Raw genomic sequence first — 13,844 nt, 5'->3', positions numbered from 1 at the left:
AAAAATGGTTGGCAGTATTTCACACAGCTGACTGAAACATTGCTATTCAGTAATCATGACCAGTGTTCTCTTTATCCATGCATTGTGGGTCTCCTGATGTTCTACAGTAATGAAGACTAGAACCCAGCATGGTGCTGAGATGCAATCCACATCTGGGACACCAAGCTAAATACCCTGGTATACCACTGGTCAACTACTCCATCATCATAACCGGCTCCATGATACCCTTGGTATCTCTGGGTGGGCACTGGACTGGCTGACCACCTTCCTCACTGACCATCCATCCCAGGTCATCCTGGGTTCTTTCTCCTCTCCCACCTCTATCTCCACTTGTGGCGTTCCCCAGGGATGCAACCTTTAACCCAGGCTCTTAAACATCTACCTTGCCCGCTTGCTCACCTAATCTCCACTTTCACCTCGCACTTCCAATGTTATGAGGCAACACCCAACTCTTCTTCAAACGTTCCTCTGAACCACATCCTACTTCCTCTACCATTCCTGACTGCCTACCTGCTATCCAGTCCTAGTGTGCATCTAATGATCTCTGTCTCAATTCCAGGAAGGCTGAGATCCTTCCTTTTGGGGTTCCTGCTCCTTCTTTCCTCCCTTCACTCTGGTCACCCTCTATGGTATCTCCCCCCTTTCCTTTATCTGAAGCCATAAACCTTTGAGGGCTCTTCGACTCCTCTCTTCCTTCCTCGCATCCTGGACCTAGCCAAGAAGGCCTATTTCGAACTCCACCTCCTCAGACATATCCTCCCTTGCCACACTTTTCCCCAGAAGCTCAATATCTGTAGAGATCTGGTACTCTCTAGGCTGGGCCACTGCAACAGACTCTTCCTTAATATACCCTCTTCCTCTCTCTGCCCTCTCCAGCTATTACAGAATAGGGCTGCAAGACATATCCTTGGTCTCAAGCCCAGGCACCCTATCTCTCCAGCCTAAAATCTCTCCACTGGCTCCAGGTTACTACAAGGATCAAATTCAAATCCCTTGGCATGTCAAGTGCTTCTCTAAGCAGTGAGCTGGTGGCCGATCTCTTTCCTCGGCTGGCTCCCTCCTCTGAAACAGCCTCCCCCTTCCTCTCCGTTTTGAGATGGATCTCTGCAAATTCTGCAAGCTCGTCAAGACTTTCCTCTTCTCCTGCTCCTTCCCCATCTCCATCCCATACTAAACAACACAGTTACTGAGATTGGTGGTCTGGGCACTTATGTGTCCTTCTGGGTTCTGGCCTTCCATCCATTTACCTTCAGCCACGGCCCTCCCCCTGCACTTGCCTTTGGGAACCCACTGGCCTCTGCTGTCCTATAGGCCTGCACTTATTGTATTGGCAGGCAAAGAGCCTTACCAAGTGGTCTCTGCCAGGCACTTACTTGTTGCCTTGCAACAGACTCTCTGGCACTTCCCCCTCCGTAGACCTTCAAGCACTTACCTCCCTCCCCTTGTCCCCTCTCTCTCTCTCTGCACTTGCATGCCCCAAATGTTCACAAGGACCGTCTCTGTCTTACATCATTGTTATTTTATTTGCCCTTTGTTCTCTTTTTCCCTCCTCTTTGCCCTGTGGGTGCTTTGAAACACACGTTCTTGTTGTATAGGTGCCTTACAAATGCATACAAAATCAAATAAATAAATAAACATATAAGGCCACATTCTAAGCCCTCATTGCTGCCCCCTCATGCTGTGGGCTCCCTGCTGAAATCTGCCTGCCCTTCTCCCAACTGCCTATCTGCACAGTAGCCACAGACCCCATTTTACCCCCCATTTTACCTATGGGATCTGCACTTCTCCTTGCACGCCTACAACATGGCTGCTTTAATAATCTATAAGGGACCTGCTCCCGAGAACCTCTTGAATTACCATGGTGACCATCTTGCCTTGGGCTGATATTCACTTTCATCGATGGGCACACGCCAATCCATCAAAGCAATCACAAGTTGTTTTTTTTTAAAGCAATTTTAGCTTCCAGTGAAATGAGTCGGTACTGATAGGGTTAAGCCCCTTCTTCTGGGTCCATCTTTCCCAGTAATGACTCTAAAACGCCTGCAAGGCTCTCACTTCACTCAGGTCTCCCTTGGCTGAGGCTTGCGAGCTATTACAGCCCAAGCTTGCCCCAAAACGCATGGTTTAACACAATATTATGACAGGCACACTATTGAAGCTGGTCAAAGGCATCTACCAGCAATCCCAAAATGTATTAGTTGTATTGGGCCTCATTACGACCCTGGCGGTAATCGCCCGTCATTACCGCCATGGCGTAATGAGCGTTTACGCCGTGGGACGATGGCGTAAAGAGCGCCACATCACGACCCATCGCGCACGAGCATTACGCCATGGCGGTAATGCAATTAACGCCATTGCGGAAAAGGCCCCTACCGGCATCGTTAAGCGAGCAAGGTGCACTTCTGCCACCGTAAGTAGCGGCCACCGTAAGAAGCGGCCACCGTAAGTAGCGGCCACCGTAAGTAGCGGCGGCCGTAATTAGCGGCGGCCGTAAAAAGTCGAACCGGAAATAGCGTCATCGCGCCGGAACGGGAAACAGCCCGTCGGCCATCTTGAAAAACACAATCCATCGCCATCCTACCAAACAACACCAGACCCAACCCTGACACCTGTCCCAACCAACCACCCACCCATCCAAGTACCCGAAAATGCCTAAATCTGTGAAAAAGGCATGTGACCGCCAGCGCCAGGAGAGATTCAGCCGGGAGGAACTCTGCATGCTTGCGGAGACCCTGCAAGACAACGCAGGTGTCGTTTTCTCCCCGGACATGACCGGGACAGCGATCGGGAAAAAGAAGGCCATCTGGGCCCTGGTGGCTGAGCGCGTCAGCGCGGTGGGGACCGTACCCCGCACCCCACAGCAGTGCAGGAAGCGCTGGGATGACCTACGCATACGGGTCAGAGCCGTCATCTCAGCAAACCGCAACCTTGCCCTGGGTACCGGTGGAGGGTCGGAATCCCCCCTGAAACTCCAACCGTGGGAGGAGATCTGTGCAACCACGATTGGCATGGAATCCATTGAAGGCGTCGGAGGGATGGAAAGGGGAGCTCCGACATCAGGCGATGAAGGTAGGTGCCTCAAACAAGACATGCCATAGTCACAGCAGTCCAATCATGTGTAGCACAAGGTTGCCCTAGAGTGTAAATGCAACACATATCAACACTGCCCATAGCCACATGCGAGCACCACCCTGCATACACTGCTGGCACCCGCATACCTGCATCCACATTCCACACCAAAAGGAGACAACCTGCATGGCACTGCCTGAAATCTTCCTCATCCACTGACCACAATAATGTCAAACATTTCATTCCAAAGTACGCAGACCCATCAATAACGCCCTCCCTCCTTTGCTCCACCACAGGCACAGATTCACACCCAGAGGACCAGGACACCCTTGCGCCAAAGAGAGCCAAGAAGGCCATCAACAACGGCCCTGCACCCTCAACCTCAGCTGCAGTGAGGCAGACCCCACAACAAGCAGGTCCCACTGCAGGCATACCGGAGGTCCCACCGGCAAGCACCCCTGTTGGCAGCAGGCCAGCAGCAGCTGCTCCACCTCCACCGACATTGCCTGCCACAGGAGGCAGGGGGCCAGCGGCCAGCAGCAACATCGGGGAGACAGCTGCAACAGCTGCATGTTCAGACTCGGACATGGAGCACGAGGTCAGAAGCCCCACTGACCTACTACATTCCCCCTGTTTCTCAGACGCCAGCCCCCATGAGGGTCACACACAGGGGCACACAGAGGTAGAGGAGTGGCCATCCACCCCATGCCCTGTCCACACTCCACAGGAGGGGAGCAGCCCCTCCATCACTCCACCAGCACTGGCCATGGGCCAGCACGGCCAGCAGTCCCTCCAGGACATCACTCAACGGCAGCATCAACTGTCCGCAATGCTGGATGAGCATGCCGCGGAATGTGTGGGGGCTAGGTCTAGCATTGAACAGGCCACGGAGACCCTAAGGGCCGAAGTGGCGCAGAGCACTGCCACCCTGAGGGATGCCATGCAGGCCATGTCCAGGGACATCTGTGCAGAACTTGCGGCCTTGCGTCGTGCGGTCACTGGCCTCACCCACACATGACAGGACGTGCATGCACAGGGGCAGCAAGGGACATCCTCCACTGCCAGTTCTGCGCAGAGCAGCCCCGTGCGACGTTCCGTAACCTGCGCTCCACAGCCAGGGGTGCCCCGGGGGCCGGGAGAGGGGGCTTGTAACAGCCTTTGGCCACTGTCACAGGCATCTGTTGACACCTAGAGGGTGTGTGTTGGGGTGTGCAGGGGGGAGGTGGGAGGGGGTGTGTTGGGGTGTGCAGGGGGGAGGTGGGAGGGCATGTGTTGGGGTGTGCAGGGGGGAGGTGGGAGGGGGTGTGTTGGGGTGTGCAGGGGGGAGGTGGGAGGGGGTGTGTTGGGGTGTGCAGGGGGGAGGTGGGAGGGGGTGTGACACGACATTTCATGGTTTCAATAAACTTTATTCTTTCAAAAAAAGTAATGTGTGGACATTTTCATTGCGTATGTGTGCTTTATTGGTGTACAGTCCACAGTGTGCATGTCCCAGAGACACACAGTGCCCCAAGTGCAGTCTCCATGTGATAAACACCAGCCGTGTGTGCTAGAAGCAGTGGTCGATGATACTTTGGCGCATTGCACGCCCCTCCTGTGCATCGCCTCCTCCATGGGGTGCCGCCCCATCTGCACCCTCCTCATCCTCATCGTCAGGTGGTTGCAGTTCTGCGTCAGGGGGCAGGGGCACATTCCGTCTGACGCACATATTGTGTAGCATGACACATGCCATGACGATCTTTGCCACCTTCTCATGGCCATACAGGAGTGCGCCACCAGACCTGCTGAGGCTTCGGAACTGTGCCTTCAATAGTCCGAATGTCTGCTCTATGACCACACAAGTACGTGTATGTGCACGGTTGAAGTCCTCCTCGTGCTGGTTCTGCGGGTTCCGGACTGGTGTAAGGAGCCACCTCTTCAGGGGATAGCCTGCATCACCTGTATGTAGGCGAGAATGTATGTGTCAGTCATGTTGTCTGATCAGGAACATGATGTTCCGCCATGGCTCGCATCCAACTGTTACTTTGGCTCACTTCTACATGCACTGATTGATTCACACAATGCAACCAGTATATGCTCATGGCTCCCATGGCCTGTTTTGCATGCCATCACCCAATGTATGCAGAGGGGTTGTGTGCATTGTGAGTGCCCATCCGCTGTCTCCGTTCTCTGTGTTACTCACAGCCATGTGGAGTATGCATCATCCCCCCCCTTTCTGCCAGGTGGAGTATGCATCACCCCCCCCCTTTCTGCCAGGTGGAGTATGCATCATCCCCCCCCCTTTCTGCCAGGTGGAGTATGCATCATCCCCCCCCTTTCTGCCAGGTGGAGTATGCATCCCCCCCCCTTTCTGCCAGGTGGAGTATGCATCATCCCCCCCCTTTCTGCCAGGTGGAGTATGCATCACCCCCCCCCCTTTCTGCCAGGTGGAGTATGCATCACCCCCCCCCCTTTCTGCCAGGTGGAGTATGCATCATCCCCCCCCTTTCTGCCAGGTGGAGTATGCATCATCCCCCCCCCCTTTCTGCCAGGTGGAGTATGCATCATCCCCCCCCCCTTTCGGCCAGGTGGAGTATGCATCGGTACGTCATTCACCTGCCCACTTCCATGACATTGGACTCACCGAGTAGCCAGGATCTTGGGCCTGCATGTCGCTCCATGTAGCGTGGTATTGTGGAGTTCCTCAGGACCATTGAATCATGGGTTGATCCGGAGAATCGGGCACAACAATGTGTGATGATCTTGTTGGAGTCACAGACCATTTGCACATTGATTGAGTGGAACTGTTTCCGGTTGCGGTACGGTACCTCCATGGCACGTGGAACCACCAATTCCACATGGGTGCAGTCGATGGCACCAATGCAACCGGGTATGCCGGCTAGTGCATGGAAACCCACTTTGGTGTTTGCAATCTCCTGGGCAGTCCGTGGTAATGAGATGTGGTCGTCTGTGTGCTTGAGGAGGGCATTGAGCACTTGGATGAGTGTTCGTGAGAATAATGGTTGTGAAATGCCATGCAGGTGCCCCACTGTGTGCTGGTAGGTGCCTGTGGCCAGGAAGTGGAGTACAGACACTACCTTCAGTAGGGGGGGGGATGGCGGTTGGACTTTCTATCATGCTGACGATGTCGTTGTGTGTCATGTCTACGATGGCAGTGATGGTGTCCCGGTCCAAACGGTACAGGGTGTGGATCTGCTCAGCAGTGAGGTTGAATGGATTGGCTCTGATGCGTGGGATTGGGGGCTGCCTGCGTGGTGGCACTGGCTGTGCTGGTGGGGCTTGCTGGGCCTGCCTTGCCCTCCTTCTCCTCCTGCGTCTCCTCTGTGCTGCCTGTTGTTGTTGTTGTTGTTGCTGTTGTAGCACATGCATTGCTATCAGGTCCTCCAGCCCCAACATTGCTAGTCGTATTGGCATCATTGTGGAGTGTGACTGGGTGTGGGAAGGGGTGGGGTGTGCTCTTTTTGTGCTTCCCTGAGTCTGTATAGCCTTCACCTGTGCTGTTTCTGTGCACCTGTGGCAGCTGCATTCACTTAACATGGCCCTTTACGGTTGGTTCGCGATGGTGTTATTTGCACCATGGCGGTAAGGTACTTAACGGGCTGGGTGATGGCGTTAGGTGCATGTCCGCTTGGGTCGGCATTTGCGTACCTTTCCGCCATGGCGTTAAGTACGGTGTGGCCGGTCGCGTGCGCGCACCCTTGGCGCAGTTAGCGCCAGCGTTAACTACGATGCCGCTAATGGCATCGTAGTTAACGGTCACGGGTCATGATCGGACCTGGCGGAAAACGATGGCGGTAACCATTTACCGCCATCGTTTTTCACTTAGCGCCAGGGTCGTAATGAGGCCCATTGTCTTTTGGCAGCTGATATATGATTCTACCTTGAAAATATCTTTCTATGATACTGTCTCTCCGCCTTAAAATTCTACACCTAGTTCTCCAATTTATGAGTCACCACTGTGTGAGCAATGTTTTTGGAATAATTTCTAAACAGACAATTTTGTTATAGACATTGTTCAGAGCATGACTTAATAAAACTCAGTCGACTTATTCCTGTCACTGGTGCGTCACCAGTACTCATTCTTTATGAAACTAGTATATCTAAGAATACAAGAAAATAAAAAAACGTATGGGTGCTTAGAAAATTGATGTACTATTAAGGTAAAATGTAACATTGGTAATGTTTCCATCTAGTTGTGTGATCATTCAAATAGCGGTATAATGTTTGATGTATATAGTATCTGTTGGTGGTAATAAGTAGTACTATTGTGTGATTAGGAGATTTCGTAAATAAAACCCCCACAGCAACATTTAACTCCTTATCTGTAACTAAGTGTTTCTCTAATCGGTCGCCATTGGTATAGACATCGAAGAGGTATTTTTTGGTCTGTAACATGAAGCAATGTAATAAACAAAAAGCATGTAATCTGTGTGTCTCATGCCAGATACTTAACAGGAATTCACTGTGGCAGTAATGTGCACGTGAATGGGCATTAGCAAATAGCTAATACCTCTATGTCAAGTGACCACACGATAAACATAGATGAGCTATAAAGGGTTAATTGTCGATATTCACTGGCATATACCTTGAAAAACATATGGTAATACTTTCACTTCACTAAATATTAGAGGGAATCCCAGCTACGCCACCTTGGGTGGCAGCTCTATCTTATAATGGGTGATAGACTATATTTAAACAAAAGATAGAAAGCTTGTATCAACAGTTACATACATTAAACTTCAACTGTTCATTTTAACATATAAAAATAATATTTTATTTAAACACCTTTAATAAATACACTGTATATAAAATTACAATTAAAAAAACTGTGACAAGTAATGCCTTCTAAAATAGGCAAGGATTTAAATCAACCTTTTTGATTTTATCTATAGAGAAACTAAACTATATCTCTAAGTCGAAATTGTCATTTTCTAAATCACTCTGGAATTTCAATGGATCAGACCTATACCATTGTTATACACTCGACATGTTTCAGTACTCGTAACTTGATCTAGGAACTTTCTTCAGGAGTAATTGTCACATGCTATTCATAAAAACATCTGCTCTTATTGCACCGTGCTGGAGTTTTTCTCTCCCGCGTCTTGTGAACAGTGTAAAACGATATTTCCTTTTTATTATGAAACGTGTTGCAACTGGTCTACTGCGTGGAGTTAGTTGAGATGACAATCTTGAATAAAGCAGGGGATGTCCTCAAGAATAGTGTAAACCCTTATCAATATAGGGGTACTCCACCTTAATCCAGGTCTTGTGTTCCACCAGATCTTTAGAGGAATTGCTCTATTACCGGACTCGGATTTGGCTCTTCTATTGACTGTAGCTGCTACCCTTTATGTGGCTATTTGGCACTTCTAATGTGTCTTGAATGGAGGGTTACTTTATCCGTATGCTGAAAATTATCATTCTGGATGTTAAGGGACCTTTGTTTCCCTGTAGCGAGATTTATCCCTTTATTTAAGGAGAGAAACTCGTATTTGGCTTCCGCATTCAGTCCATTTTTCCACAGTCTGTGTTTGCGATGGCAGCCTGCAGTGCTGAGGATGTTTACGAACATGAACCCACCATAAATCAAAGCTATGTACAAATATAACTTTTCCTTAAACATTGACCACACGACAAGGTAGACATAAGGTATCAAGATTGGTGAGGCACATGGGACAAAATCAAGTTCCTATTTTCACTAAAACAAGTATATTTACTCACATAAATGTAAATGTATGGAACCTCACCCACTGTTACCTTCAGCAAGTACTAGATATGAAGGATTAGGAAAATCATAAAGGGCAGAAAATGCAAGTTTAGGGTGGAGTTGGGTTTTCCAGGTGTATGTTTGAGTACTTGGACAATGTACTATTAATCATATTTATGAATATGTATTTATTTATTATTAAAAATACAGGGAAAGCAATGCATTTTTGGCACAAAAGTGCATACATAATTAACCAATGATAACAGAACAGAGGACATGGGTCTTGAAGACGAGGTGTTGCGGGGGAAGGTGGAAACATAAACAAGGGATGAAGATAGGACAAAATCACATAGCTACAGGGTGGTGGAGAAAGAGTTGAATTAAGATGGAGGTGTGACGGTAAAGTGATGTAGGGTTGTCCATGAAGGGCAGGGAGAGATGAAATCAGGGTACTATGAAATAGGTTCTTCAGAAAGTAGGAGCGGTTTGAGGTTGGATTTAAATAGTGTTAGAGTCAGAGTACAAAAGAGAGAGAGAGAGAGAGAGAGAGAGAGAGAGTGAGAGAGAGAGAGAGAGAGAGAGAGAGAAAGAGCATTCCAGAGTAGGGAAGTGAGGAGAGGGAGAGCAGAAATGAGACGCAGCACAGGAGGCTCCAGTGTGGCAAGGAGGTGAGCTTAGGGTGCTCTTAACGAGCAAGTCGGAGAATAAGGAGTTAGATGAGCAGTTAGGTAGGGTGGATTGAGTACATGTAACCTTTGAAAGATAATGAGACAATGTTCATTCTTAGTCTTTTGTTTCATAGATTGCTAGCCAATCTGTTGACCGACAGAGGAGGTAGGGGTAAAGTGAGAAAGGTTGAAAAGTGTTTGGACCGCAAAGTTGAGGGCTTTGTCCTGAGGTGAAAGAGCATTGTTGGTAAGGCCATATAGGTGACTGGCACAGTAGTCAGAACTAGAAATGACTGAGGAGGAGACTAGCTGTTTAGAGGTATTGATCAGATTTTTCTGATATTGAGGAGGTTGAGTCTGGCTGCAGTGTCAGATTTTGAGATGAAGAGCGAGAAGTTGTGTGATGGATCAAAGGTGACAGCAAGGTTATGAGAGGAAGCAGAGTAAGGATGGTAGACAGGAGAGAAGAGGAGGAGATAACCAGTTTGTCTGGGAAATAAAGAACTTCAGTCTTAGTGGAGTTGAGCATGAGATAGTGAGCTGCCACCCAATACTTGATGGGCGGAGAGACAGTTTGACATGTTTGAAAACTGCTCATTGGATGGGAAAGGAGAAGAAGATCTGAGTGTTGTCAGAAAAGAGTTGATAGGAGAAGCTGTAAGAGGAGATCAGAGTGCCAAGAGCTGAAATATAAAGAGTGAAGAGAAGTGGACCAAGGACAGAACCTTTGGCTCTTCAGAGGTTTTGGGCTACAAACCCCATTATCCCAATACAGCACAGTCAATGGTGAGGGTTCATGGGAGTCGTAGCCAAAACATCTGGAGAGCTGCAGGTTGCCGACTCATGTACTATAGCCTATGATAATGAAGTACAATAAGCAATTGAACTTAGGCCAGGCTACTGAAAGTTTGATAACAAGCTAAAGGGGTATGAAACACATTGTGTATAGGCTCTATACAAATAATCAATCAATCAATCAATCAATCAATCAAAGAGTATGGCATAATAGGCTTGCAGTGAAAGTAATCATGTTACATGGATGGGAACAAGGACAACAAAAGCTAACAATGGCTTTTAATTTGTTTTAAGTTCTTCAAAAATGAACCTGTTGACTCTTAAAACGCACCTGTCAATGAAGATCCACAGAGTTACCTGCAAAAATTACTGAATCTGTACAGAGACGTTTTTATGGGAGGGCAGAAGGGGCAGAAGGGGCACTTGCCCAGGGCCCCCACCTTGGAGGGGGGCCCCACAAGGCTGCCTGATCTGAAAAAATACTATTCCATTGTTTACCAGTATTAAATAGCACACGTCAGGATATTGAATGGGCTGCTGCTGAGGTTCTAAAACCATTGCCTTTCTATTTTCACAAGTACATTCTGCCTTGATCAATTCATCATGTTTTGCTTTCTGTGTTAACTGTGGCATAGTGTGCGTGTTCCTTACGGCACAACTCTGTAGCATTCTTTCCTTTCTGTGGGAATTAAGTTGATCATGTGTAATAGGCAACTGTGAAATGCATATTGATAAATGGAGTGCCATAATGGTCCAGAAGTGAGCTCAGTGTGTAAAGTACCCATTGCAGATATGTATTCATATGCAAAATTGGAATGTCACATCCCAGCAAGGCTGGCTGAGCCTTTCCTATGGCTGAAGTTTATAAACCTGCCTGCATATGTACTTGGTTTTGCAGAACAACATCTGCTCTAATCAGCAATGTACGTGCACCAGCTAGAGGTTGCTATAAAAACTAGCATATCCGTATGGTGCAGGTCTAGAAATTGTTTTGTTCCGATGGTGTGTTGTAAAACCTAGGCAATCGCCTCCAACGATGGCATAAATTGTTAGTCCAAGAGATAAATCAGTATCCAAACTCAAGATTATGGAACAAAAGCGTTCATGCTTGTATCCTGGATTTGCCAGCAGACAATATAGTGATCCTGGTAAAATCATCTAATATATCTTACATTACTGTGCTATCTTCTGTGAGGTTTGCCTACTTGCATGCTGATCGTATCGGTTAGCCCATTACTTGATCTTTCTTCTTATGTAGGCTATTTGGGTGGAAGGGTTGGTAGACAGAAGAGAGCGGACCAGATGTTGCAAGTCTCGGGCAAGTATATTTTAAGGTCTGCTTGTTTGACACAAAAAAGGTTTGCTTTTTGGTAAAGTTCAAAGGTTTTTATGCACGTTTATAAAGGAAAATGTCACAAGCCATTGTTTTGGAAGTATTTAAAGCTTCAAAATACAAAAGGCAAACCCAGATTAAATGTGTTAGATAACATTCATTGGTATGCTGGTACTTATATACCTCCCTTGATGATGGAGAGAATGAAGCTAGAACCATTCACATTTTGCATAACACCCTTCTACAATATTTTGTTTAAAAATGGTCATGTTTGGTAATGTGATTTGTGTACTTTCCAAGTCCGATTTTATAAAATTAGATTGTTTTTAGTTCATGGTAAGAACTTGAAAAGAAAGTGTTCAATTGCAGATTTGGCACAAATCCCAGCTTCACCCCTTCGCCGCTTCATCAATATGTGATCCTGGGTATGTCATTTAATCTTGTATTGCCTAACCTCTCAATGTTGCCAGCGCCTAGACCTTTCAAAATTGTCAGAGTTATTTCCTTCTCATGATAAGATCTTCATAAAAGACTTATTCATGGTTTCACTGGCTATAGGTTTGATTGCACTTTAATAGTGAGCATATTGATATTGCACACCACAGGCATTTGTTCCTTTGCTCTCTAACGGCAACACTATTTGAAAGCCATATCCCACTTCTAATCTCAGTCTGTCTGGATAAAGACACCTTCCTGGTAGCTTCTAATCTTCATCCACTATCCATGCTACAGTGTGTGTAGCTTTCTCCTTCCTTCCAATTGGTCTTCTCTATCCATGCATGAGCACTTTTGCATTCTGTGAGGCAGCTAAAGTGAGTTATCTGTCTATTATGGGTTACATGTAGCTGTTACACATGGTCCTGCATTAATACTACAGGCTGCATGCCTTCCTGGATGTTATTGATAAAAATGATCCTCTATGTACTAGAACAGTAACCCCTTCATAGACTGCTAATGTTGGTCTTCAAATGCTATTTGTTTACCCTTCTGAAGAGGGTAAGGGGACTTAATGGGAGTAAACGTGCTTATTATGCTGTGAGACAGCATATCAACCTATAGGTTGTGTGTGTGACGGGTGGGGGGGCGTCACCAGCATTCTTGATTTCTTAATTCCTTTGGTTTGGTGGAGAGGGGCCCCAAAGATGTCCGTGCCCGGGGCCCCAAAAGTGCTTAAGATGGCCCTGACTCTGTACAATTGGATAATTTTGTAAAAGGGTCATCCCCTTGAACTGGACAACTTCATTGCCTGGTATTTTAATTCAGAAAGTTATTTACTACAGTTAAATACCAGCATTGGCAACGTTCAGATTCGTGCAATCAAACGATAAACCTCAAAAATGGAAATAATCCCTCCTCATTACAAAATTATATACAACAATGCTTGAACCATCAAAAAATAAGGCAATTTTGCTGCATCTTTGGCAATCCAGAGAGAAAAACATTTAAGGCCAATCAACTTGTTATTACCTCCACAAGCAAAAAATATTCTTCTAGGAATCTTCTGTCACTAGTAGGAGGTCTTTGCCTCAACCTTCTAGTGGTGAAAAGTAATGAAAACATTTGTGTTAGACTGTCCCTCATATATGCCGGAGGTTGCAATTCTTCCCAACATTGCCCAATCCAGGAAGCCTGCAGAGTGATGGCTGTAGGGTGTTAAATGATTTCTGGCATTGCTCTCAACAACTGTCCAATCCATTGTTGTTGAGACTACTTTGCCGTTACAGAAGTGGATAACAATATGCAACTCAGTTTTGTTATTACCCCAAAAGGGCCAGTGCAGCCTAAACTGCTAGGTCAAATCCGCGACCACAAGAAACCACATCCATCTTTCTGCATCTTTGGACATTATCAATGAAGTGTGGCCTGAGACTTTAGGCAGAAAAAGCTTGAGTTCCATATGTGGGCATTCCCACCCGATGTAGTGACTTTTGAAAAAAAGTGATGAATGATGGATGGAAGATTTATTATTAGAGGCACATTGACCAAATGTATTCGATGAACTCACCCTAAACCTTATGAATCAATTACCTGAATGTTGGATAAGCTTTGTGCACGTGTGGCCCATAGAGAACAATGAGAATACATGCTTAAACGTATGAAAACAGTCAGGGATGTCATTGAGGGCTCGTCTGTGGTCGCAGCTGTGACCCCTATGTTTTCCCTTGCTACCCATGCAATTTCCCGCGCTACCCCTATAAAGAATATACTTTTTAAAAAACTAAAGCTCCTGGATTAGTGGGGGCCTGCCACACCATAAGGGTGAAGGCTGGACTGG

General features: G+C 47.0%; 1 protein-coding gene across 9 annotated transcripts in view; it reads left to right on the top strand.

The window, feature by feature from the left end:
* B3GALT1 (beta-1,3-galactosyltransferase 1) overlaps positions 1–13,844 on the top strand; it is a 2,246,978-nt gene that overhangs the window by 1,763,152 nt on the left and 469,982 nt on the right. The window lies entirely within an intron of this gene.

The sequence above is a fragment of the Ambystoma mexicanum genome, chromosome 9 (assembly GCF_040938575.1).
Source record: "Ambystoma mexicanum isolate Mex_15411 chromosome 9, UKY_AmexF1_1, whole genome shotgun sequence".
In the NCBI taxonomy this organism is placed as follows: domain Eukaryota; kingdom Metazoa; phylum Chordata; class Amphibia; order Caudata; family Ambystomatidae; genus Ambystoma; species Ambystoma mexicanum.
This window is presented reverse-complemented; position numbering and strand designations above follow the sequence as displayed.